This window comes from Camelus ferus, chromosome 8 (genome assembly GCF_009834535.1).
Source record: "Camelus ferus isolate YT-003-E chromosome 8, BCGSAC_Cfer_1.0, whole genome shotgun sequence".
Taxonomy (NCBI): Eukaryota; Metazoa; Chordata; class Mammalia; order Artiodactyla; family Camelidae; genus Camelus; species Camelus ferus.
The window spans coordinates 45,940,466-45,963,908 of NC_045703.1; the positions used below are offsets into that span (position 1 = coordinate 45,940,466).

Genomic DNA, 23,443 nt, shown 5'->3' on the forward strand with positions numbered 1-23,443 from the left:
CATCCATTAAAAAGAATAAATTTTGCCTCTTGCAACAACATGGATGAACTTGAAAAGTACTGTGCTAAATGAAATAAGTCAGACAGAAAAAGACAAATACTGTATGATATCACTTATATGTGGAATCTAAAAAATAAAACAAATAAATGAATATAACAAAAAAGAAACAGACTCACAGATATAGAGAACAAACTAGTGGTTACCAGTGCGGAGAGGGATGAAGAGAAGGGTAAGATAGGGTTAGAGGATAAGAGGAACAAACTATTACTTATTAAATAAATAAGCTACAAAGATATATTTATTGTACAACACAGGGAATGCAGCCAGTATTTTGTAATAACTATTCATGGAATATAACCTTTAAATGCTGTGAATCACTATGTTGTACACCTGTAACTTATGCAATATTGTACATTAACTATACTTCAATTAAGAATGAAAAAGTATAAATAAAAAAGCACATGCAGGGATGGCAGACACAGCACACTCTGCTCTTACTAATTATAAAATGTACTCAAAGGCCTGGCGCCCAGGCCAATGGGAAATTTCCCAGCTATCTCCAAAAGTGGTAAAAAACTTGAAGACTTCAAAAAACAAAGTAAATTTGATTTTTCTTTTTCTTAAAGCTTTATTGAAATACAATTTACATACCATAAAATTCACCTTTTTAAACTGTACAGTTAACGGTTCGAAGCATATTCAAAAGGTTGTGCAACCATCACCACTATCTAATCCTATAACACTTTCAACATCCCAAAAAGAAACCTTATACCATCAATAGTTACTCTCCAGTCTCCCCTTACCCAAGCCTGTGGCAACCACTAAACTACTTTCAGTCTGTACAGATTTGCCTATTTGACATTTCAAATAAATGGAATCATACAACATGTAGCATTTTCACTTGGCATGTTTTCAAGGTTCATTCATGTTGTAGCAGGTATCAGTACTATACTTATTTCTTAAAATACTATTCACTATCTTTTGCAAATCATATTTCTGATCAGAGTCTAGTATCTAGATATATAAAGAATTCTTACAACTCAACAATAAAGACCAAAAAAGAAAAATTTTAATGGGCAAAAAAGGATTTGAGTAGACATTGCTCCAAAGAAAAAATGGCCAATAAGCACTTGAAATGATGCTGAATATTATTAGTCATTAAGGAAACACAAATCAAAACTACTAGGAGACACTACTTCACATCTACTAGTATGGCTATAATCAAAAAGACAGATAGGAACAAGTATTGGTGAGGTTATGGAAAATTTAGAATTCTCAGCACTGCTGGCAAGAATGTAAAATGGTACAGCCATTGTGGAAAACAGCTTGGTGGTTTCTCAAAATGTTAAACATAAAGTTACCATATGACCCAGCAATTCCACGCCTAGAAAGTGAATCCCAAGAGAAATGAAAACATACGTTCACACAAAGACTTGTAAATGAATGTTTATAACAACATTATTTATAATAGTCAAAAATGAAAACAACCCAAATGCCCACCAACTGATGGATGGATAAACACAGTGTGACATGCCCGTAAAATAGAATATTAAGTCTTGACAAGGAATGAAGTACTCATATATGCTGTCACATATGAACCTTGAAAACATTATGCTATGTGAAAGAAGCCAGATACAAAAGGCCATACGCTGTATGATTCCATTTGTATAAAATTTCCAGAAGAGGCAAATCTACAGAGAAAAGAAGAAGACTAGTGGTTGCAAAGAGTTGAAAGGAAGGGAGAATGGGGAGCAACTGTTAACGGGGACAGGGTTTATTTTGCAGATGATAAACACATTCTGGACTTAGTGATGACAGTTGTACAACCTTGTGAATATATTCAAAAGCAATGAATTGTAAATTTTAAAAGGGTGATATCTCAACAATAAAAAAACTTCAAAATTGTAACATACTTCTGATGTGCAAGCACAGAAACATTCAGTCAGCCAGCCTACACTTAACAGGTCCCTACAATGTGCCAAGTACTGGGCACATGAATACAGACTACCTTCAAGGAGCTAGAGGAGGTGGGGTATAGAGAAATCAAGAGCTTGTTGTTTAAAAGGCACAGGACAAACACTTAAGCCAGATTAGGAGAAGAGGGTCATTAGGCAAGCCTTTCTGCAGAAGTTGACATTTGAGTTCGTTTAAAACAGTAAGTATCCATTATTCAGGCAAGAAAGTCAATATGGGAAGCACGTGCTAGGCATAGGCAAGTGTGTAGAAACATAAGAACATTCCTCCCATAGGAAACTACAAGTACTGAACAAAAATACACTGTACAAGTGAAGTGGGGGCTTGTGAATGGGGATCGGAGGGAAGGAGGAGGGTGAACTGGTGATGATTAAGTAGGAGACATAGACAGAAGGCATAATACAAAAGATTTTGTGTGTCTTGGTAGGAAAGGTCTGGAGGTTGATTCAAAGGCAATGATAAGTCATACAAGCACTTTAAGAAGAGGAGTAATGTAATCAGACTCACAGTTCAGTGAACCCACCCTTGCTGTAAAGTACTGGACAAGAGAAAGAATGAAATAGAAGGACATCAGGAAGCTGTTGCAACAAGCCAGGCATGAAAAGGTGACTGGTCTATACTATAGTGGAAGCAGTGCGGTACAGGATAAGAAACGGTAAAAGGGGAGACTGGATATGACGTGGTGTCTATGAAAATAGCAAATCAAAGAGAGAAGAGTAGAGGAAAAGTCCCAGGTCATGAGAGACTAGGGTGATGGTAGAACCATCCAGGGAAACAGGAAACACGAAGGAAAGAAGGTCTGGCTGACACAATTAAACTAGATTTTTAATTCATTGTGGCTGAGAAGTTTAAGGAGGTGTCCAGTTGGCCACCTGACACGCAGGTCTTGAGTGGAGGCTAGACAGGCACTAGGGATACCGATTTGGGAGCTGTCACTACATGGGTGACAGCTAAAAGCACAGGTGATACAGACACCACATAGAGAAAAGTGTAGTTTGAGCTTAGAGGGTCCTGAAGAGAACCTTTCTCACCACCATTTAAGAGCCAGGCAGAGGGGAAAGGCACAAAGGGCAAGAAGTACATAGTGAGACAGGGAGATCAGGGGACAGTAATGTCCTTGAGGGCAATGCCAATAGTTCGGTAACTATAATATATGTGTGTCCAATCTTACATCTCATTCTTACACATTTAAAATTCAAAATAATGTCTTCCAGTAAGACCATTATGTGAGTACTTGCATTGGCTCCATATTGCACAGAAAATCTTTTTTTCTGTCTCTAAAAGGTACTATTTTCCATGTATCACTCAAGTGGAAAATATTTACATTAATCATGAAATTACCAAAGGTGACTTTTAGCATATACTCTCTAATTACATTTTGAAAGTTGAATTAATGTCCTGGTAAAAATTAAAACAAAAATGCCTCATGCTTGCCCAAGCTAAGCAGGATTAACTGGCAGCTCTCTGGTTACTTTGGCTGTGAGAAACAATCTGGAGACCAACCAACTAAAGCTGATTCCTGGTCAAAATATTATAAAAGCAATGAAATATAAAACTAAAGTTTCCACCATTAGGTTAAAAGCATTAATATTTGTATTTTAATCATAAGATTATCACTCACTGTTTACTGTGTCAGACATAACGCAAATATTTTCTGCTCCTCAAAACATTCTACAGAGTAGGTAATATCCCCATTTTGTGGTAATAAATGGAAGAGTAGAAGTTAAGTAACGTATCCAAGGCCACTAAATGGAAGACAATGCCGCTGGGTGCACCTGTATTTCGTACGGCAGTCACAACTCCATTGCATAGGAAAGACTGAATCTACCACAGCCCTCGGCTTAGTCCTCAAAACAGATTTATGCCAGTCTGACAAAATGACTACAGAACAATATGAATCTATTCTGTGATTTACTATAATTAGTCCTGCCCCTCCCCGAAATAAGAAATTTACAGACTAGGTCCCATCACATAGAAGATCATACTTGAAGGTTATTACTTGGCCATGTAATCACAACTGAGCTGATGGACCGAAACTAAACACAAGGTGCTACTACAAAGACAAACAGCACAGAGAAACCGTATCACTTAGCCCCATAAAGCAGTCCTCCATAATCACTACTGTATTCGCAAGACTAAGTTTTACGAAGTTCGGAGTTGAGCAGTGTTGCCCATCCAAAGGGAAATTATAAGACAAAATACAATGGAAATGGCTAATTAGATTGTAAATATTCAACAATAAGGGTGGATACAATTTACGTAAATAAGTACATCCTTAAAATAGTTTCAAGAGATCAACAAAGCTCAAATCTAAACACTAGCTTCTTTGTTGATAAAATGGTGTCTTAAACAAATTACCACCATCAAGAAAACATGATTATAGCGCATCCGTTCACCATAATTATCATGCCTGTAACTCACAGAGTTTCAAATGTGGATAAGCCTTTAAATACCACTGCCCACTAAAATGGAAACTCCTGCAGGGGAACGCAAGCCTTTCCACTAAAATGAAAGCCCCCTGAGGGCTGGGATCTTGGGATCTTTTTTTTTTTTTTTTTTCACTGCTGTTTCCAGCATCTAGACTGGCACATATAGGACACCAGATAAATATTTACTGAATGAGTGCTGTGAAATCATCTGATCTAATACCTCATTTTCTCTTATCAACACGGAAACTGAGGAGGGGAGGGTACAGCTCAGTGGTAGAGTGTGTGCTTAGCATGTATGAGGTCCTGGGTTCAATCCCCAGTACCTCCATTTTATAAATAAATAAACAAATATATAAATAAATAAACCTCATTACTTCACTCCTAAAAAAAAAAAAGACAAAACAAGGAAAGTAAGGCTCAGAAAGACTAGACTTGCCTGAGATCACAAAGCTGGGGGAGGGGTGGGGCAAAGCCAAAACTAGAAAGACTAGTTTCCCAAACTCTAGCAATGCTGATTCCACTAAGCTTTAATTACAATTACCTAAAATCCATCATTAATATAGTTATATAACATATTAAGTAAAGACCTTTCTACTCATCAACAACCAAAAAGAACACTGCGGTGAACAGTCAGCCCATGAGACAGGCATGTGGTTTTGACACAGTTACTATGTTGGCATGCTCCCTCTGGGTTGACAAGCGGTCATTATTGTAGCAGCTCCATGAGGAAAAGCATGCATCATTTAACACACAGCCAAGCAGAAACTATCACCAACTGAGGATCGGGATTGGTTAGGCAAGGAGAGATGTGATGCAAAACCATTCTTTATTCTTATGTTTAGAAAAGGAGATAAATTCCAAGGTGCTGTCACTATCACTAGGCTAAACTACGTGCCACGTAACATTATGCTGCTGAAAACACTGGTTTTTAATACAACAGCAAGTAAGCAAAGCAAAGCAGAAAGATACACAACTCCATATACTCATACAAAGAACTTCAAGCAAGAAGTTCATGCTCATTATTGGGTCCAGATGTTTCCTTAAAACCCTGAAAGAACCAGCGCAACTCTAAGAGCCTTTGCTGTTAATAAAATCCCTGGAAAGGGAGTCGGGTGGGTGAGCTGCCCTGCTGGCTGAGTGGCTCCCATCCTCTGCTGAGATCACAAGCAATGATTTCCACCAGCAGAGCTCAAGTTATGGGGCTCAAGATGTACAAAATGGGGAAATATGCATTTCTAAACTTGAATATAGTGGAGAGAGCTTTCCTTTGAACTTTGAGAAAGACAAAACTGTTCAACAAATAACAAACTTAAAAAAGCACTGGCAACGCGTGGGCAGTTCCAATTTGGTCATTTTTCACAACTGACAAATCTTGTTTTTATCCATTGTTGTGATTGGGCAGAGGACGTGTGCAGCCACTTTCTGATACCCACAATCACTTGCTTATGTTCATCTCCCCAGACTGCTTGTATCCGGCCCCCCCTTTAAATAACCCCACTACCTTCCCTTAAAGCACCAAATGTAACATAAACAAAACAGCAAACCCAGTAAAGGAATGATTCAGCAGCCACCTAACTCCATTTAGGAAGCAGTAAGAGTGATGCTTCTCAAATACAGCCAACATGTTAAAAATTTTTTTTAAAAATGGGGGGGAGGGGAGGAAAGAGAAAAAAGAACTATCTGGAGAGGGAGAAGGAATAACAAAACAGGCAGACTGAGAGCCGACTGCAAGTAATTCCTCTCCCTTGTAGGTTTATTTTTCTTCAGTGTCAAAAGGTCTAGAAAATACTATATCCCACATCCAAATAAGCACCACTACATTCCAAAGGGACTATCTATTAGTTTATTTACATGACAAAGATAAACAAGAGTTATTTTCTAAATAATTCGATGCTGCCCACCCTAGTTACCTTAGTAACACATTATTTCACTTGTTTGGTTTCTGTTAAAGGGATAAAGGACCTATAAAAGAGACAGAACTATTTCTATAAAAATATAAGCAAACATCTGGTTTACATTAAACCCACATACACAAAAGATATGAACTGTAGCCCTTTGCTAATTCAAGTCTAGGCAGGGTCCGGTTACATTCAGAGCATGTGTTTCCTCCACCCTTTCTACTTTTTAACAGAACTCAAATTTTGTTCAGCTTTTCTCTTTTCCATGTAATCCCAGTGGAGGCTGGCTCCAGGTCAGGCCACAAGGCGATGGTCTCCCGGTCAAGGGCAATCATGGTAGCTTCCCCGCCGCCTTTGCCAAGAAGACATGAAGAAAGTCTGGGGAGGGGGGGCTTCTAGGTAAAGATTCCTCCCTCTAAGCCACAGGAAGAGAAGGGCCCTATTCTGCCTCTGAACACTACATACATGACTCCTAGAAATGCTGTTGCCATCTTGAAGAATCCATGAGGGGAGAAGGCCTGAGGACAAAGTGACACAGCAGAGGACACTGGCAAGAGACTCACAGAGAAGAGGACCAGCCCACTGCACTTGCTCGTCCTGGCCAGGTCCTGCGTTTGAGCTTCCTGTCATGTGACCTAACACACTCCCCTCGGGGTGTAAACGATTAAGCCAGAGGGTTCAGTTACTTGCAGCCACTATCAGCCTCTGAGTATTCTGACGCAGGCATTAGAAAGTAAGCTCTGAAAAACTGGGAGCACGCAGAGAACTATCTCGGGTAATCACTACTCCCCACTGGGTTGTACGGCCCTCGTGTCTAAGAGCCGCGGATGTTAAAAAGCTCCATTTTTTCCAGATGCTCAGTTTTTTTAAAACCTAGTCTCTGAGTTAATATTAGTGAAATAAACCATTAATTCTTCATTCTAACAACTTCAAATAAAAATGAAATAAATATCTTAGAGTTCAAAGTGAAAGATTCCCCTTCTTCATATATTGGAGGGGTGGGTGTAAATGAAAACCAAGACATCATTTTCCACAATGTCCAAGTCCAGTAACATCTAAGATAAATGCTAACAATCTTACTCATTAACAGCAAGTTCCTGCTGCTCTCATTAAGAATCATGTCAAGCACAGAAAGCAAACTTGCGGGTATCAGTAGGGAAAGCAGCTGGGGAGGGATAAATTGGAAGCTAGGGATTCACAGATATACACTACCATATATGAAACTGATAAACAACAGGATCTTACTGTATAGCACAGGGAACTATATTTGATACTTTGTAATGGCCTAGAATGAAAAAGAATATGAAAAGAAATATATATACATATATATACACACACACACACACACATACATGACTGACTATGCTGTACACCAGAAATTAACACAACATTGTAAATCAACTATACTTCAATTTAAAAAGAAAGATCATGTCAAGAAAGAGAGCTACACCAAGCAAAGTCTTTTCCACAAGCAACTAGGGTCATTCTCAGAAAGAAATATCCTTTCCTGGAGTCCAATATACCAGAAGTTGTACATAAATCGTTTAGGATCCCCAAAACGCACATCATTATTCTCAATCAAACTGCATGTAAGCCTCGTTGTATTGGGAGCTCCAACAGCACACACTCATCAAAGAGACATCCAGAACTCTGCTGGTTCTTCATTAATCAATTATGCACACTGAGTTGTGTGGTCAGAATTATCAATGAACTGCATTTGCTCAAATTCCTTCTCTCAGATGGGGCCCTAATTTTTGTAAAGGCCAAAGCTCGAGCTACATTCTTTATGCGTGAAGCCAACTAATCATTGGCTAAAATAACATGATGGTTTGGAGATCAAGTCTGGGAACTAAACATTAGTTAGATTAGAATTCCAGCTCTGTCTCACACTAGTCACGTAACCATGGACAAGTTATTTAGCATTGCTAAGTCTCCGTTTCCTCATAAGAGAAACAGGAATATTAATACATACCCACTGAGTGGCTCTAAGGATTAAATTAGATGCTATACATAAAGTGTCTGGCACATAATAAATTCATAATAAATGGTGGGCACTGTCATCATGCAGGGATTATGTGAAAGAAGGAACTAAATCCAATTGTTCATGAAAGGTAATAATAGTAATAGTATTAACAGTAAGAAGTAATAAATAATAATATCGGCTATTCATTGAACACTGTTCTAGAGACTCTGCTTGTAGAATTCTTCTAATACACACAACCCTTTGAGGTAGGAACTAAAATCATTCCCACGTTGCAGATGAACAAAGTACAAGAGGATAAATAACATGAGCTGAGCCACACAACCAATAAACAGAAGGGCCAGGGTTCAACCCAAGGCTGTCCAGCTCCAGAGACTTCAGGCAATCCTGCCACCAATCCCAAACAACTTCACTGCTGTATAACCAGCACCTGGCATAATCCCAGACAGCTCCTTATTTGTTGAAAAGCAAAAAATCAATAAACTATTACTACCATTTGGTGATTCACAACCCTAAGCGCCATTCTCATGGAGCCCCTGATAAAGTTCACCCACTTTCAGGACATGGGTTGTGTCAGTATTTTCGCCCCTTCTTTGAAAACAAATGTTTCTTGAGTACTTTCATGGCATCTGTACCAGACATCAGCAATTTAGATGACAAGAATCCTACTCTCAGCCTAGTGAGGGACAGAGGTAGCAATAGTAGCATCCATATATATTCCAACCACTTGTCACTAAGTCAGAAATCTTGGTAATTTAGATTCTGAAATTACTACTAGTTTGAAAAGCTGACATCATTTTCTCCAAGGCTACCATTATCATCTCTTCAGGAAGTCACACCTGGGGAATGACGGTTTAGCACTCATAAAATACAAATAGGCATCATGCTTTTTTAAAGAGCACTTAAAACAAGTGCATAGTGTATAGGACAGGGAACTACATTCAGTGTCTTGTAGTAACTTATGGTTAAAAAGAATATGAAAATGAATGTATGTACGTTCATGTGTGACTAAAGTATTGTGCTGTACACCAGAAACTGACACAACATTGTAAACTGACTACACTTCAAAAAACATGTATTTTAAAAAATTAAAAAATAAAGAGCACTTAAATCTCAACTATATTTGCTACATATTTTGCCCTCAAGCAAAACTTAATTTGAAGAAAAAGACTAACAAAATAGTTCTTCATTATAAAGTTTCTTGACATCAAAACTCCAAAACAAATTAATTCCGTTGGCTAGGCTGACCAACCCCCACCCAGACAGGGAAAAAAGCGGCTAAAGGGTGAGTACAGAGTTAATGGAAAAAGAAAAACAAGGGACACATGAACCCAAGAAGAGATGCTCTCCACACTCATAGTAAAATAAATAACAGCTAAAATTTTAGAATGGCAAAATCCAAAAGCTTAATCACTGAGCAAGACTATGGGAACAGAGGCATTCTCATACAACTGCTAGTAAAAGAGTAAATGGGTACAGATCCAATGGAAGTCAATTTGCCAACAGCTATCAAAATTCCAAATGTGCACACATCCTAACCAGTTATTTGCTTGTGGGACTGTATCCTACAGAGACATATGAACATATGTAAAATAATGATGTAGAGATGAGTCACTATAACATTGCTTGTAACAGCAAAAGATTGATGTCCATCAACAGGTGACATTATGCTACAATCATACAACAGAGTACTATGCAGCTATGAAGAAATAAAAAGAGGAGGGTTACCATCCCTGTTACAGAAGTATCTCCAAGTTACACTGTTAAATACAAAAAGTAAGATTCACTAACTACTATATATAAAATAAACAGCAAAACCCTTCTGCATAGCACAGGGAACTATATTCAATACCCTGTAATAGCCTATAATGAAAACAAATATGAAAAGGAATATATATACGTACAATGAATCACTATGCCGTACACCAGAAATTAACACAACATTGTAAACTGACTATACTTCAATAAAAAAAATTTTTTTAAAAGCAAAATTCAGATAGCATGCATGATATGCTGTAACCCGTGGGCTGAAAGCAAAGTGTGCGGGAGGTATAAATATGTATATATGCATACTTACCTGGATATTCATATGGAAAATAGGGAAGCACAGAGAAAAGTGACAGCAGTGATTATGGGGAATGGTGGATGACATGGGGTAGATGAGGGACAGAGGTGCAGACAGGGAGACAGTTTTCAGTGAGCAGAAGTTTGCACAACCTGAAGCATTTAAGTACTTTATGAGAAGGATAATATTTACACATTAAAATATCTTATGCATTAAGTGAACCCAGCATGGCTGGTCTGCTTCCTTGGGAGACAATCCAAATGCCACACCGCCACAAGTGATGGTGCCACCTTGCTTTGTCACATAGCTCTGGCTTCACAAATGAACAGTCTGGGTGCAGAAGACTTACAGTCTATTCCAGCTCAGCAGTGGCATTAAGATAGCCTAAAATAAAATTGATTTCCTGCCATATGAAATTTAAGATTGTCCCTATATCCTCAGAGAAACTAATTTCTGCTCGCCTTCAATTCAACACACATTATAAACCCACCAATTACTCTGTACAGACACTGCTCTCCTAAGTGGAAAAAGCTCAAAACCTAAGCTTTTAGAGCAACCACACATCTTTTAAAAAGTGTATCAAGTATCCATTAAAAAAAAACAAAACTCTGTAGTTCCTTAGAAAGCCTTGCTACTAGCATTTTATTTTTCCCCCTCAGTGTGGAGTTAAAACAAAAGTTTGGGAGGGAGGGTTTAGCTCAGGGGTAGAGTGAGCTCTCAGTTAGCAAGCACGAGGTCCTGGCTTCAATCCCCAGTACCTCCATTTAAAAAAATAAATAAATAAACCTAATTATCTCCCCTGCTCCATCTCCCCCCAAAAATTGTCTTTTCTGACAATAATATTGGTGAGCATGCAGGCAGTCTAAAAAGATCATTCCTATTCTCCCCTGGAGGATTTGAAGAGGGAACTTGGAAAGAGATTTCTCTGAAAGTTGAGGCACTATTTTAAAAGGAGAGTAAAACAGAATGGGTAGATTCTTATTAAATTCCTAAGTTAGTCACACATAAACACCTCCAGTCTTGGTCAGCAGCTTCCTCCTCATTTACAGAGAAAAGCAGGAATAAAGTTGGCTTGACCAGCACGAGGATGTCATGTTTCCTGTCCACACCTCTTCCCTGCCCTACATCTGCTCCTACACTCACATAAAGAGGGGGAAACTTTTGCGTAGCTGAGTAACTACGTGTTCCCAGAGCAGTGTTATGCATCCAGTGGCTTCTAGATAAATGTCTTTTGTGATGTTCCCTAGTATTGGAGGAACATTTATTTGGACCACCATCATTAAATATAACATTTCACAGAGAAGAAAAATATACTCATGTGCAGTTTCTTCCGAACCTGGCTCAAAACAGCAAAGACAACACCAAAAATCTTTCCTGGTCATTACATGTATCAGGGAGTATATTTTTTCTGAGCTCATCCCATAGCTACCTTCTGCACAGGGTCCTTCCCCAGCCCTATCAGAAAATTCACTTGGTAGCAAGTGGTAATCTACAACTAGTCTAATAATATTTCTGTTTGAATCAAACTCAAAATTCTTTAGCTAAAAAATAACAGCAGTTCGGGAGGCTTTTCCCAAATAAGCTAACAACAAATCCACCAAGGTTAACTGCACAGGATAAATGCACAGGCTGCAGACGCTGCATTTTAATAGGTCATAAGACAAAAGCTTGTCAAACTCAATCAACTCCCCACACTATGATAAGGCCACCAAGCTGGAGCCTACACTGATCTCAGGCTTTCAAATCCTCTTCTCCATAAGCTTCGGAACACTGCAGTAGACAGGCATAAATATCTAGACCTTGTCTCAAAGTATGATTCATTTTTTAAGTTGTGGTCGTTAGCTCTTCTGCCATTTTAAAATATTTACAAAACTGCCAAAGAGTTATGTCAATGCATATAGCGTGTATTCTTAAAATATGAGACTACATAAACGGACTGATTTTTCTAGCTTAGGTAAGCAGATCCAAATGTTGACGCCAGTCCTCTGGTTGGTCAGCAGAAGGTGCCGTAGACTGTTAGCATATGGACCCTCCACGCCTGGCGTGATAAAAGCAACTTTCCCCAGGCAGAAAAAGCTGTAACTACAATGGAATTACAGACATGCCATTTGGAAAGCTTAGAACCTTTTTTTTTCCCCCAAGTATTTCTACTCTGAGCATTAGTTTAGTTCAAAACTACTTTACTTAGAAAAAGCTTCCAGTGACTACTTTTTAGGTGGTGCTGCCTAGGACAAGTTTTTACTTCAGCTAAATATATTTGTTTCTTTGGAGGTAAGATTCTTAAAATTCAACATCTGTAAACATGATTTGGGAGAGGAGCCTGCTGGAGAATATGCTAGACATTCAAACCTTCGGAACCCAACAAAAATTTCAAGCCAAGAAAACGTCAAAGTTTAAATTTTCCCTTTTCAACCTTGTGATCCAGCTATGATGTTAAATTGTGTGTCATCAATATATCATACAACGTGGGCGGGAACACTAGAAAGGCGATGTTGCACGGGGGAGGTGGGGGTCCTCTGAACGGCTGTCCAGATCATCAGTATCACCTCCAGTCATTTATTCTCTTGCCTGAGTTGCCCATAATTTGAGGAGACAATTCTTTGTTGAAACTAAAAATAGAAAACTTAAAACTTCACAAGTATACATGCACCTCCCCCAAAATATTCAGTAATACTTCACTGGTATAAGAACATTCCCTGCAGTGACAACAGTAAAGAAGAAACTTAGGTCACCTGGCCATCACAATAGTACTGCTTTTCGTTTTGTTAGAAGGTAGCATCAAGGGGGAGGGTGTAGCTCAGTGGTAGAGAGCATGCTCAGAATACACAACATCCTGGGTTCAATCCCCAGTACCTCTGTTAAAAATAAATGAGTAAATAAATAAATAAACCAAATTACCTCCTCCACTTCCAAAAAATAAAAATGAAAAAATAAATTTAAAAAAGAAAGTAGCATTAAAATAAGGTTCTTTCTGAAGGAAGGTTGTTAGACTGGTAAATCATATCAAGAAAAAGCATAAAGATGATTTTTCTCAAGTCTGAATGTTCCAATCTGGGCAACATGGTAAATTTTCACATTTCTTCAATGTGACAACAGATTAAATATTCAGTAGAAGATGTTGATACCTATTATTCAACTAATATTTACTTAGGGTTTGACAACATCAAAAAAATATACAACTCTTGAGAGCTATTAATGGTCACTACTCTGCAGATGCTAAAAAATATAAATTCAAATCTCTGCTAGACACAACCTCTTTTAATCAAATGAGTTAATTCATAAAATGCTTCATTTTCATGCTAATTAAATTGAGATCTATCATCCTTTAATGTTAAAAAAAAACTGTAAACTATTAACTTTACATAGTCCTCATGTGCTTTAGGAATAATTAACTTCTGTATAGTGAAACAGCAGGACAAATATATAAAATCAACCAACTAGCTTCATTATTCTCATAGGTCAAACCTGAAAAGGCAATTAAGTTAATAAGCTGACAAAATTCAGCCTAGAAAAATGCAAACAAATGGTCTAAAAATATATACGTACTTTTCACAGGGCTTGGTTCAAATATAGCTGAGCATATTCCCTTGCCAGAGAGTGTACGAACCCAGATTCCATCTACTCTACTCTGTCCACTAGCATTTTTCAAATGTTCAGTCCCCTAGATGCTAATAGTCTCAGAGGCAAACTTTCTTCAAAAGCAAAAACAAGCAAGCATATACCACCAAACCCAACTGCTACAACAGAAACGCCCTTAAAATCTCCCCCTTGAAATACATACGCAGCTTTTGAAAAAGTACATGGAGCCCGTTGTCTGCAGTTCCCTGTCATTAGAAGACTGGAGAGCTAATGGAAATCCAGCTTCCAACAGCTTAATGAGCAAGACCGGCCCCACCCAGGCCAGACCCCGCCGGAGAAGGGCATGCTCAGTCGAAAAGCCCAGCTTGTTCCAAGTTACTTCATTCCTCAGCTAGAAAATCCACATGGGTCAAAGAAAAAAGTCATCTGCCTGCTGCCTGTGCGACCCACTAAATGAAGAACACTTTAGGTAAAGAATGGTTTTAACAGCAAATTTTAATTCTATGATTATAATTTCTTATGATTCTACTGCTAGGGATTCTTTTCGTCATTTTTTGCATCATTTTGCATTGCTTTGAGTTTGCCCCCTTTGATTTTGATTTTACTTCTGTCATTTTAACCCACCCTACAAACAAGACACCAAAAGTATATGTATACAACATACAGCCTAATCATCTTTTTTTATAAATTGATACATACATTTTGATATAAAACACCATGCAATGAAATAACCCAGTTTTTAATATATAAAAATGAAATATCTATTTTCATTCAAGTGTAAAGAATCTGCTATTCATTCCATTGTATTTCAAATGGAGGCTCATTTTAATCTAGATTTATAGGTATCATTATATAGTTATAAAGCTGATAAATCCCCGTTTTATTATTATATTGTCAATCCTAAATTGAGAAATGATGGATAGCAAAAGGTAATTTTATATCCATCTGTCATATGAAAACAAATACATATGGAAGCAAGGTAAATTTAAAGTCACTAAAGGAAAATGCACTGAGTTTAAGATTCAGGTCAGAGAGATCTGAGAAACAACGAAGCGTCCTTAATTCTACAATACCCCCACCCTATACGTTTCCAGAGATCTGAGAAACAACGAAGCGTCCTTAATTCTACAATACCCCCACCCTATACATTTAAATTCTGGTTGGTTTTTCTTCCAGTATAGATATTTACATTAACAAATCAGGACCAAGACAGGCAGACTCTGGATCCAGGAATGCATTTTTACAACTTCACCCTGCTTCCATACCACACGGCTCTCCTATCAAGCAGCTCTTAGGTCAGTGTTATATGCTCACACTCACCTACAGCAGTCTTTAAAAAAAAAAAATAAGAAAAAATAAGTTTTTTTAATTACAAAGAAAACAGTTTAGATATTTAAATAAATAAGGTATCACCTGTACCAACTGATAGAGAAAGGTAAGGTTCTCTCTACAGGAACTTATTGAAAATACGTTTCAGTAGCAGCTCCGAAGAGATTAATCTCTGTCAAAATGAACACAAAACTTAAAAAAAAAAAAAAAAAACTCAATTCTATATAATAGAAGTAAACTTCACTATCCACCCACCACAAGGTTTGCACTGGTTCACAAAAGGGTGATTTGTTGAGTTTTTTTAGTAGAGACAATTTTATTCAATTCAAAGCATCATCTTTTATTCAGATGGTGTTCTTCCTATATTTTTTAAATGTTAAATGTATTTTTTAATAGAAACTGAAATACAGTGGCAAATTTACTTCAATACACTTACTTGGGAAAATACTGGCTCCATACCTTTTTCTAAAACATATTGCTCTATGGAATTCAGAAGTCTCAGAATTACTGACATGTGGCACTGGATCCAGTGAGGCTGACGTTAGTAGATCTCTACACTCTATCACAGGCATCTCTCACTACCCCTGCACCTCCTGCCCTCTTAACTCCCCTTTCTTCTACAGACTGAACTGCAACCCCCAAAATTCATATGCTGAAGCACTAACCCCCCAAATGTGATAGTATCTGTAGATGGGATCTTTGGGAGATAATTAGATTTAGATGAGGTCATAGGGGTGGGGCCATGATGGAATCAGTGCCCTAAGAAGGAACACCAGACAGTTTGCTCATCCTTTCTCGCTCTCTCTCTTACTTCGCCACGTGAGGACTTCCGAATCCGCCATCTACAAGCCAAGAAGGGAGTCTTCACCAGAAACTGACCATGCTGGCACTTTGATCTTGAACTTCCAGCCTCCAGAACCGAGAGAAAATAAACTTACTGTTTAAGCAACCCAGTATATGGTATTTTGTCATAGAATCCCAAGCTAAGGCACATACTTTCTTACTTATAGAACCAAGTGCTACTGCTCAAGCTCCTCTGCTGGCTTTAATCCTGCTCATAAGACATCAGAATCTCACTGTTCAAACAGAGGGTAAGAGAATTAAGAGAGGTGAGTTGTGTGGCTCTATGATTTGGATCATAAATAAACCATTACTATGGTGGATAAAAAGAGAAGCCAGAGAACTTAAATGAGTTTCTAAACTCATATACTCAATCAGTGGTGGAGCCAGAATGTATACCAATTTGGTCTGTCTTCAAAGCCCACACCAGTGCCATCAGTGGTATAGTGGTGAGCACAGCTGCTTTCAAAGACAGTGCACTTTTCCACCAACGCTGCATTACCTCAGTTTTAATACCTGTTTTCCAGATGAGCAAACTAAACCCAAAGAAGTGAAATAACTTATGTAAAGTTACTCAGTGGGTACTGGCAAAGAAGTTACAAACTATGTCCAGTGTCATTTAAATTATTTCCAGTAAGATTTTAAGTGCATTAAAGTGCACAAAATGCATAGGCTGAAACATCCACAAATGTCTTACTATTAAAAATTGTTTATATGAATTTATATCTATTACACCTGTCTTAGGAAGATCCTAAATAACCCTGTTTTGACATTGTTGCCCCATAAATACTAGAAATTAAAAGTTGATCCTCAGAATACTATTTTTTAAATATTCAAGGGAGCTGGTTGGGGTTAGGGTGGGGGACATTTTTCCTATATTTGAGTATGTGAGTTTATGTATACAACAGAATTAAACCCATTATCATAATTTCTTGACTTTTTAAAACTGTCCTACCTCCTGCCTTGGGGGAAAAGAATGGAACTGAATAAGATGTTGGATAGAATAATCTGACGGGTCACTCGTAGCTCCAAAATTGTACGGGACACAAACTCTGCACAGAAAATAAAGTCCTCAGTGTTGCAGAAAGACAATCAGGAAGCTAGTTCCTTTCAGTTTTCCCACCTTTCTGCATCTAGCCTCCAAATGAGAAGCAATCATCCTCTGTTAAACTAGGAAAAAAGCAAACACAATTTTCTGGCATAACTCTAAAATAACCTAAAAAGTACTCCAAAAAAAAAAAAAAAACCCTGTTTTTGATTCCATTGATTTTACAGAGAATTCAACCTTCTTATATACCAATTATCAGGCAAGACTATCTTTCCTGAACAAACATGGAGAAGAGTTTTCTGACTCAATCTGGATGAACTTCAATTGGTCCATTAAATTTTTCTAACAGCCCACATTTTGTAGGATCATTGCTAACTCGTGTCAGCAAAATGAGAAGAAGAAAAAAAAAACCAAACCAAACAAAAAACAAAACAAAAAAACCGCTACACTAGTTTCATGGCTTCTATGCCTAAGTTATCTTATGACCACACACCATCACAGTTTAACTTCTCTCAGGCTCTAAACCCAGAATAATCTGCACAACTACACATGAGTCATTCACAAAGTTTTTTTTTCCTACCACACCTCTAAAACCGTAACATTAGAAAGTACTACAAATTTATGAGACTCTGGGAAAGAAAAACTCTGTATGACCCCAGATTTTTACAGGGGATTTGGAGAGAGATTAGGAACAGGTAGAGGAGGGCAGAAAAAGAATAAAGGGGTAATGGCTGGGAATCTCTAAACAAAAAGTTAATGTTTTGAAGCCATCTAAAAAGCCTTAGGACAAAGCAGTAACAAATCCTTTTTTTTTAACTTCAAAAGTCAAAATCATCACTATTAGAATTACACATTCAAATCAGTACAGTAATCCAACATTTACTTTAAAATGTAGGATTTCCATTCCATTTACATCTAAGCAACATTTGCTAAGTTCCTCCTTTGCCCCAGACACTGTCTAAGCCCTTAGGAGTGGAAAGTTCTTCCCCACACCAGTCCTCAGGGACTTCACCGTCTAGCAGGGAAGACAGATACATAAACAAATAATTACACCACATGTGATAAGGGCTGTAACAGAGGTACAGGAAGGACACAGCAAAGTGGACAAGTCCCTTGGGGAGGACAAGGAAGGCATTATAGGCTGACAATGTTTAGGCTCATTCCTCTCTCATTTTTGATGAACAAATGGTACTACTAGTAACATGGTAACAACCTCTCCTTGCCTTAAAAACTAAGAGTCCTTATCGCAAAGCCCATCAGGTGAAAAGCAGAAATCAAGATCTTGCTAGCACCTGTGCGACATCTACATATGACACCTATGTATGTTCTCACAGAACAAAGATATATAGGACTATGAAGGATCTCAGCATTTATATACCTCTAGTCCTTGCCTTTCACAGATGGGGAACCTGAAACCCAGAAGTTAGGTTACTTGTCCAGGTGACACAGAGAGTCAGTAGCAGGCCCCAGGCTGCATGTCAAATTCTGACAAGTAACTCCACTGCCTCTCCCCATGGCAGACTGCCCTGCCTGGGTGTGAGAGGAAGGGGAGAGACACTGCTGAGGAGGCAACCGGAATAGAGACCCTTTTTATGGCTGGCCCAGGGCCAGAAGAAACAAAGAGCCCTGATGCTAGGCATCCAGCAGACCTCAGATGCTCCCCAGCTCTGCCTCTGGACCCAAGAAAAACTCGACACCTTCCCACTCCCCCAAAAATTATGCTTCCAAAATTAAGAGGTCACTGCCAAGAAATGATCCACTCTCCCCAATCTGAAATAACATTAAATTCATACACAGTCCAGATGTCTCCCCATGTTGTCACTTAGTTAAGTCTGTAAAATGAAGGTACCAGCAGATAAACTGCCATGTACCGGGATTCTTATGAGCATCACAGGAGAATCACCATGACAGCTGCCTGTTAAAGTGCAAAATGCTAAATGAATGCAAATTACTATCAAACACAGAATTTCAAGCATTGAAAAATTCATCTAGGCTATCTCAAAATGGCTGCATGTATCATTACATTTATTTTTAAAAACCAAACATTAACATATAGTAATCTTCTACCATTTACTCACTTTTTTCTTCAACTTGTGAAAGGAACACTGTTTCCCCACCCTAATCTACCCTTCATAACTTCGTTTTCTTTCTTTTCCTTTAAAATGGCCACTACTATTTCCAAAACTCCCTTCTAGAACCACACAGAACAGCAAATAGCAAACGTGTCAATCCAAGGCTCTTATCAAAAAGGATGTTGTACACAGCTGAGCACTCTTCTACAGGGCAAGGGGAAAATGTTAAGGTGTATGTAACGAGCAGTGGAGTTACACATCACACCCGAGGGAGGTACCACCCCATATGGGGGTCCTCTCCCCATGTCACCTGCATCAGAGTCTTCCTTCAGCCTGATATGTGCCATCTCCATGGCTGGGCACTTGTTTGAGAACCCAGTGTACCTCCAACCCAGCACATTTTTATTAGGTCCATAATTTGAAACTATAGCTCCACTCATTTCTTTCCATAGCTTCACCTTTAAAACCTACCCCTCCAAACTTGAATTATGAAACAAAACCCTAAGCACAAGTGCTAATATATTCTCAATCCACAGCCCTACCCATCCAAAACAAAGAATACCCAACACCAAGCTAGAGTACTCACCATTACCTGTGCCCACGAGATCTTGATTTTAATTCTGTACTTCTAGGTTTTGCCAAGATCTGTTTATTCAATAGCCAATAAGGAACTGCTCTTTGCAGACTGACAGCTCATACACACTTGTGTAAAACTCAGCTCCAGGAGTGCAAGAGTATTTAAATAAACAACTACACTACAAAGAGAATAAAAGCTAAAATATAGGCATAAACATTTCAACAGTAACTGACTTGATGAGGGAAGAATGCTTCCCGAGGTGACATCTGAGCTGGCCTTGAAGGATAAGGGGGAGCTTACTGGGCCGACTGTGAGTGGGTAAAAGTACACTCCTCACCGTGGGAACAGTAAGTGAAGGGCCCAGAATCATGAAAGATAAACACACTGTGGAGAATGGTTAAGTCCATACCTCATCTGCCGGGAACAGGGTAGGGAGTTGAGGAAATGGGACAAAGGAGGCAACAGCCAAAGAATGAGTGATCCACATGCTAAGCTCGGATGTCTTAACTCTATCCAGGAAGCAATGAAAAGCAAGATTAATTTTGCATTGCCGGAGGATGACTTTGGTGGTCATGTGAGAACAAGTGACACAGTAAAAGGAAACTTGTTAAGAAGATGCTCCAGTGATCCAAGAGACAGCATCTAAACTAAGACAGAGGCAACAAAGATGCAAATGAAGAGAGGAAGTCAACAAATATTTAGTAGTTAAAATGGACAGGACTCGATAAAAAATTGGATTGTGGGAGTCAGGGAGAACAAACTTCCCAGGGTCCTGGCAGTCCAAGGTCAGGCAGTGGTGACACTAACCTAGGGAAGGATTTCCAAAAGGAAATTTGGACTAAAGTGACATCCAAGTGGTAAATCAGATGGTTGGAGATAGGTGCCTGAACAACAGAGTTTGGGTTTCCATGCTAAGATTTGGAACTACTTTGGTCAATCAATGTTATTTGGAGCCATGGAAGAGACAAAACCCAGGCAAGACAGAGTAAAGACAATGTTCACATTAAATCCCCAGGCAGGGAGCAAGCAACCTATACAGGAGGCTGGGAAGGACCAGCATAAGATAAAGACAGCAAACCAAGCAAGTATTGCCAAGAGAGAAGAGCTGAGCTGGAAGGAGTGGACAACAGGGCCAAGGGCAGATAGCTTCAGGTACCAAATAAGGTTTCTCAAGTGTCGTGAAAAGACTGCTGATAACCTCAAAGAGCAAGTTCAGTGGATAGTGGCAGAAAAAGCCAACTGGCTAAAGAAAAAACGTTGAAGAGAGGAAGGTAAGAGAAAAGAGTAAGCTAATCTCTGAAGCAGCAAAGAACAAGAGGCTGGAGAAAAGGGATGTTAATAACTACAAGAAGTACAGGTTGCAAGAGACATTTATACACAGATGTTTGGGTTCTTTTGTTTGCTGTAGGCTTTTGGTGGGAAAGATAAAGTAGGAGAGGTTCAAGACACAGAGGAGAAATAGGAAAATGAATGTCACGTAGTTCAGAAGAGAGAGAAGAAAAAGGATCAAAACCACAAGAGATGAGTTGACTCTTGTACAGCAGGAGAGACACCTCTAACCCAGAGACCAAAGAGAAGGTAACTGGAAGAAGACATTGGCTAGGGGAGGACAGAGTTTAAGGATGCTAGAAAGACAGGGGTGCACCTGCAGCCCAGTTCTCCATCCCAAATAGCTTTTGATAACTTTGGAGCATTTAAAGGAGGGGGAAAAAAACTGAGGTGATGAGAAAATTTTGAAGAAAATATAATCAATATCCTAGAATATATTCAATGATAATTCTCTTAGCATTCACATCAACATAAGACTCAAAACAGGTCAAACTGAACAATTTTCAACATGAGAAGTTCCTGGTGTTTTAAACTTTTCAAACTTTGGGATTCCCCACATAATTTCCTAATACGTTAACTGATTTGTAAATCATTATCTATTAAATTACCAAGAATATAATCAAACGAGTGCCATCTTCCTATCAGTACAGAGGCAGAAAAGAAGCTAAAAAATGTCACTGAATTCGCAAGGTCTGGAGAGGGGTATTTTGTTTTGTTTTAATTATAGCGTGTGCCAAGGATTTGGCTAAATGTTCTTTACAAGATACAGAAACTGTAACTGTAATTCCTATTCTCAAACTGTGAAGCCTGTGTCTCAATAAAATGCCAGTTTAAAAGACAAGACAATAAAGACCACGGTCACCACCAGAACCCCATAAGAATATGTGAAAGGTTATAAAACAAAACTCCTTTTACAGGGTTGAATCCTTTCCAGGGTGGGCCTTTAAGACAGTCTGACAGTGCACACAAATACTATCTCTGGAACAAAACCAAAAAGGCACAGCTGCAAGACATCTTCCACTGAAGTTGTAACTGACTCAACAGCAGTCCTTCCTTTGAGCGGGAGAGTCTGTAAAAGCCAGAAGCAGCGCTATTTTCCCCTACAAACAGCTTAGTGAAATCACTTTCTCCTGATCCCAACTGTAACTTTACTAAAACGCTAAAAATAGACAGCACGGCCAGTATAACTTCCTGATAAATTTGTAAAAGAGAATAGAAATAAGACTTGAAAAAAGTATCTATATATGGTTTTCATTAAGAAAAATCCCCAACTGAACCAAAACTATCCTGTAATGTGGCTATACGCAGTTTTTACATTATAATCCGTCACTATCACAAACAGGAAATTTGGATCTGCTGTAACAGAAAAATTTTCCCCAAACCTCTACGGAGTAGCAGTGACCAAAAAAATTTAGATGATTCACATCAGTATTCTCAATACCGATTTGAACTTACGGTATCTGGGTATTTGTAACAGCTAAGAATAAAAAAAGCCAAAGACATTCTGAAATCAATTAGGTATAACTCCAACATAAGAAAAACAATTCAAGTAGCCAAATCAATACTGGATTTGTGATGCCTTCCAAGCTGGAGTTTTCTCTACATTTCTACAGCAACGTCAACAAAGTCCTCTTCTACAAATACTTCCGCACCCAAGATGAAAACCAATAACCGCTTCTCTAGTTCATTCTTACTATGCTTCCAACAGCAACAAAAAAATCAGCCTTCCTAAACTTCATTCCAAAAACTTCAAAACCTAAGGCTTACATGTATAACAGTTCCATTTAAACACAAGTGTCAGATATTCTAAAATTCTCCAAAAAGTAAGTTAATGACAGAAAAGGTATAATTTTGGTACTTCTCTGACAACAACTCATTCTGAACAACAACAACAAAAAGACAAGAGTAAAAGAAATTACTTACAAATGACTTACTTGGGAAATTATCCAAGTTCTAGAGAAACAGAATACTGAAAACTGTGCCAAAATGTAAAGCAAAGAATTTAATATTCTAAAGCCAAGAGATAAGCAAATTTCTCTGCTAAGTTTCAAATATTCTTTCAAAATCTTTTGTTGGAGTTGCTTTGATGTAAACAAAATATTTTACTAGGAGTCATAGGCCTGCCTATTTTGTGAGTAAGCGCTCTGCTGAAATCTTTACGAACACCCTTATTTATGCCTCAAAATATCTCTGCACAGTAAGTATCCGCAAGTTCAGTTTATACGTGAATAAAATGAGGTTCAGATAAATGAAATAACTTCCCTTAAAAAGCATATAATGCAAAATACTTAAGTGGTTAATCATCAGTCCTGGAGTTAGACA

General features: G+C 38.4%; 1 protein-coding gene across 15 annotated transcripts in view; it reads right to left on the reverse strand.

Moving 5' to 3' along the window:
* Positions 1-23,443, reverse strand: part of EPB41L2 (erythrocyte membrane protein band 4.1 like 2) — a 196,034-nt gene that overhangs the window by 107,664 nt on the left and 64,927 nt on the right. Inside the window, exon 1 of one of the 15 annotated variants that reach the window (XM_014555861.2) lies at positions 14,129-14,267. The exons of the other annotated variants lie outside the window; for them this stretch is intronic. The gene's annotated coding sequence lies outside the window, so the exon portion shown is untranslated. Of the gene's footprint in view, positions 1-14,128; positions 14,268-23,443 lie in introns of those variants that run through there. 15 annotated transcript variants of the gene reach the window in all.